Here is a 5,000-nt window from a genome sequence, read left to right on the forward strand (position 1 = left end):
CCTGCGTGTTGCTTATCCTGTTATTGCCCCCAAACTTCACTTCAGACATTTCACCGAGGGAGGGGAGGAGGAGGGGGAGGAGGAGAAGGGGGAGGGAGGAGAGACAAGGGGGGCGGGGGAGAAGAAGAGGGAAACTTGTCTTGGTCAGTGAGGGAAGTTTTCATTTACACAGGATTATCAAAATACCAACAGACAGATAGGATGGCCTTTATTTGAAACCCCATCATTGTTTTTCAAGGTCACAGATCCCTTTCACACTCCCACACACATTTCTTCACATTATTCTCAATTCTTCACCTCCCCTTTCCTCTTTATCGCTCTAAGCCCTTCCTTCACCCTTCCTCCACTCCCTCGCGGGCCCTTCACCCCTCCCAGGAGCGTCCCAAGGGAATCACACGCCCTTCTCGCCACATTTATCATGCTAACTGATACACGCTTCTGTTAAGTAAAGGCCAGTATTTTGAAACGCTCTCTCTCTCTCTCTCTCTCTCTCTCTCTCTCTCTCTCTCTCTCTCTCTCTCTCTCTCTCTCTCTCTCTCTCAGCACGACTGTTTTTCAAGGCCACACAGATGACTAGCCCGGTTGTCAAGAGTGTTTCTCCTGTTGATAATGTGGAAATGTTGTTAATCTGCCACTGGAACTGTCAAAACTTTCTTGATAACCGTGTCAGTTATTGTTTCTCCTGTTAATAATGTGAAAACACTCGAGAATCCCGCTTATTATCTTTGTGGTCTTTGAAAACAGTCGGGGTGAAGGAAAGAAAACCCTATCAAGGTTGTTTTTTTACGGTTCAGGCGACAGATTAACACTTCTACAACAGGAGAAACAATAAGAGACACAAATTTTTACGGTTCTAGTGACAGATTAACAACATTTCCACATTATCAACAGGAGAAACACACTTGGCAACCAGGCTAGTCATCTCTGTGGCCTTGGAAAATAGTCGTAGAGAGAGAGAGAGAGAGAGAGAGAGAGAGAGAGAGAGAGAGAGCGAAGCGTTTCAAAATCCAGGCCTTTACTTAACAGAAGCTTGTATCAGAGCTGAGTTAGCATGACAAATGTGGCTGGAAGGGCGTGTGATTCCCTTGGGACGCTGCTGGGAGGGGTGAAGAGCCCGCAAGGGGGTGGAGGAAGGGTGAAGGAAGGGCTTAGAGCGATAAAGAGGAAGGGGGAGGTGAGAGAATGAGAATAATGTGAAGAAATGTGGGGTGAGAGGGAAGGATGCGATGGAAAACTGAAGGACAGGAAGGAATGGGAGTGAAGGTGTGGGTAAAGGAGACACAAGAGGAGGAGGAGGAGGAGCAAGAACAAGAGCAAAAACAAGAACAGGAACAAGAAGGAAAAAGAACAAGAAGAATAAGAACAAAAGCAAGAATAACAAAAATAAGGACAAGAAAACAACAACAACAACAACAACAACAACAACAACAACAACAACAACAACACACCACCACCACCACCACCACCACCGAAAAAGAAAAATAATGCACTCCCCCACGCCTCTACCGTCAAGAGAGAGAGAGAGAGAGAGAGAGAGAGAGAGAGAGAGAGAGAGAGAGAGAGAGAGGAGGGGCGACAGAGTGCCATAAGTAATTAGACAAGTTACTTAAACCTCGACTTCTTAGGAATTCAGAGACAAAATTTTACTCCCTGAAGATGAACCAGAGAGAGAGAGAGAGAGAGAGAGAGAGAGAGAGAGAGAGAGAGAGAGAGAGAGAGAAGTAGTAAATAGATGAGTGAATAAGAGATACATACATACAGATAGACACTAAAATAGATAAATGGAAGGATAGATAAAGATAGATAGATAGATAGACAGACAGATAAGTAAACAGACAGACAGACAGACAGACAGATAGACAGACAGATAAACAAACTAAATTACTGACAGACACAAAAACAACTAGTAAATAGACAGATAGACCGAAAGAGAGAGAGAGAGAGAGAGAGAGAGAGAGAGAGAGAGAGAGAGAGAGAGAGAGAGAGAGAGAGAGAGAGAGGGCGAGGGGGATAAATGGAGCAAGAATCCTCAAAAGTAGAAATTCCTGTATCCTTTGGAGCGGAGAAGGAGAAGGAAAGGATGTTATTGGAGTCTTTGGGTCGAGTTAGAGCGAGAGCGAGCGAGGGAGCGAGAGAGAGAGAGAGAGAGAGAGAGAGAGAGAGAGAGAGAGAGAGAGAGAGAGAGAGAGAGAGAGAGAGAGAAGGTTAGATAGGCAGACAGATAGATTGACTGAGTAAACTGATAGATAGAGAGATAAATAGATAAACAGATAGATTGAAAGATAGATACACAGACAGATAGGTAGAGAGATAGATAGATAGATAGATAGATAGATAGATAGATAAATAGATACACTAATAGATAGACAAATGGAGAATAATTAGACAGATTGTTACAGTAGATAGATAAACAACCAGATAGACAGATAGATAGAAAAAATATACATACATACATACATACATACATACATACATACATGCATACGTAAAATAATATTAAAAAATGTTTGTTTAAGCTTCCCTCTCTGTGGTACAACGTAATCTTTTAATCTTGTAACAATATTAGTGAGTGGTTCTACAAATAACAACAAACTATCAATTAATAATATACCAAGTTGGGGTGGATTGGGTTAGGTTGGGTTAAGTTGGGTTGGGTTTGGTTGGGTTTGCTTAGGTTAAGTTAGGTTAGGTTACACTAGGTTAGGTTAGGTTAGGTTAAGTTAGGTTAGGTTAAGTTAAGTTAGGTTAGGTTAGGTTAGGTTACACTAGGTTAGGTTAGGTTAAGTTACACTAGGTTAGGTTAGGTTAGGTTAGGTTAGGTTAGGTTAGGTTAGGTTAGGTTAAGTTAAGTTAGGTTAGGTTAGGTTAGGTTACACTAGGTTAGGTTAGGTTAAGTTACACTAGGTTAGGTTAGGTTAGGTTAGGTTAGGTTACACTAGGTTAGGTTAGGTTAGGTTAGGTTACACTAGGTTAGGTTAGGTTAGGTTACACAAGGTTAGGTTAGGTTAGGTTACACTAGGTTAGGTTAGGTTAGGTTAGGTTAGGTTACACTAGGTTAGGTTAGGTTAGGTTAGGTTAGTTTGGTTAGGTTAGGTTAGGTTAGGTTAGGTTAGGTTAGTTTGGTTAGGTTAGGTTAGGTTAGGTTAGGTTAGGTTAGGTTAGGTTAGGTTTGGTTTGGTTAGGTTAGGTTAGGTTAGGTTAGGTTAGGTTAGGTTAGTTAGGTTAGGTTAGGTTAGGTTAGTTTAGGTTTGGTTAGGTTAGGTTAGGTTAGGTTAGGTTAGGTTAGGTTATGTTAGGTTAGGTTCACTTCCCAAGGGTTCGGTTAGGTTAGGTTAGGTTAGGTTAGGTTAGGTTAGGTTTGGTTAGGTTAGGTTATGTTAGGTTAGGTTCACTTCCCAAGGGTTAGGTTAGGTTAGGTTAGGTTAGGTTAGGTTAGGTTAGGTTAGGTTCACTTCCCAAGGGTTCGGCTCACTCCACAAAGCCACGCTCCCTTCACACAGACTCTTGATCTCAAAAAATCCACGTACAAAAATACTGAGAGAAATATTAAGAGAAAAGTTGATTCTGGTAATAAAATTTGTGTTAGAATTATAATGATTTCAGCTCTCTCTCTCTCTCTCTCTCTCTCTCTCTCTCTCTCTCTCTCTCTCTCTCTCTCTCTCTCTCTCTCTCTCTCTCTCACTCTGTCTCTCTAAATTTCTTCTCTTATTTCCTTATTATTATCCCTGTTTACCTATTCTTATCTATTCTTCTATTTCTTCTTCCTCCTCCTTCCTCCTCCTATTTCTTCTTTTCTTCTACCATCTTCTATCTCTTATCTTCTCCAATTTCTTCTTTTATTCTTGTTCTTCATCTATTCCCATCTCTCCTTCCTCTCCCATTTCTTCTCTTCATTCTCTATTTATCTCCCGTTCCTTCCCCTAATTCCCCTTTTTCTCCCGTACCTCTTATTTCTCCTCCTCCTCCTCCTCCTCCTCCTCCTCCTACCTCTCTCCCACCTCCTCTCGCCCACCTTGTCTATGAATTAAGCAATCAATAATTTCCGTCACTAACACGAGGGAAACAAATATTTATAGTGCCATTACAGGAAAAACCATACCAGTTATTTTAAATCCTTTTTTTCCGCATGAGAGAGAAGAAGAGGGAAGTGAAAAGGGTAGTAAAGGAGGAAGAGGTGAAGGGGAAGGGGAAGGGGAAGAAGGAAGGGAAGGGAAGAGGGAAGTGTGATGAAGGAGGAAGAGGAGAAGTGGATAAATGAAGGGAGGAGGGAAGGAAGGGGAATTAAGAAGGGAAGGGAGGTGAGGGGGAGGGAAAGAAGAGGGGAAAATAAGAAAAGGAAAGGAAAAGAAAGTGAAAAAAGTGTAAAGAAATTTTGTGAATGGATGTGTAGAGAGAGAGAGAGAGAGAGAGAGAGAGAGAGAGAGAGAGAGAGAGAGAGAGAGAGAGAGAGAGAGAGAGAGAGAGAGAAATTAGTGTCTTCTTTGTGTTAAAATAGCTGAACATGAGTTTTTTTCTTTAATCTTTACCTCTCTCTCTCTCTCTCTCTCTCTCTCTCTCTCTCTCTCTCTCTCTCTCTCTCTCTCTCTCTCTCTCTCTCTCTCTTTTGTTGCTTCTTCTACAAACTTTACCTTTTCTTCCTTTTTGTCTCCTTTATTTATTCTCATCTATTGTGTCTTCTTCTTCTTCTTCTTCCTCTTCTTCTTTAAACGGTTTATTTTTTTCTCTTTCTTCCTTCTTTCCTTTAATCTTTTATTCTCTTTCCTCTTTTGTCCTCGTCTTTGTCCCTGCCTCTCTCTCTCTCTCTCTCTCTCTCTCTCTCTCTCTCTTTTAATCTTTCAAGGTATTTTTTTTTCTCTTCTCTTATTTTTTTCTTTTTCTCCTCCTCCTCTTCCTTCTTTTTCTCCTCTTCCTCCTTCTCTATCTCCTATTTCTTCTTCTACTTCCCCTATTTATTTTCCTTCTCTTCTTTTCTCGTTTATTTTTGTTCTCCTTTTTGTTCT

The 5,000-nt window shown here is 41.2% G+C and overlaps 1 protein-coding gene and 1 long non-coding RNA gene across 2 annotated transcripts in view; one reads left to right on the plus strand and one right to left on the minus strand.

Annotated features, from left to right (window-relative positions):
* LOC135095620 (metabotropic glycine receptor-like) overlaps nucleotides 1-5,000 on the plus strand; it is a 153,512-nt gene that overhangs the window by 113,757 nt on the left and 34,755 nt on the right. The gene's annotated exons all lie outside the window — the stretch shown is intronic.
* LOC135095623 (uncharacterized) overlaps nucleotides 1-5,000 on the minus strand; it is a 65,862-nt gene that overhangs the window by 1,334 nt on the left and 59,528 nt on the right. The window lies entirely within an intron of this gene.

Source organism: Scylla paramamosain, unplaced genomic scaffold (genome assembly GCF_035594125.1).
Source record: "Scylla paramamosain isolate STU-SP2022 unplaced genomic scaffold, ASM3559412v1 Contig1, whole genome shotgun sequence".
Taxonomy (NCBI): Eukaryota; Metazoa; Arthropoda; class Malacostraca; order Decapoda; family Portunidae; genus Scylla; species Scylla paramamosain.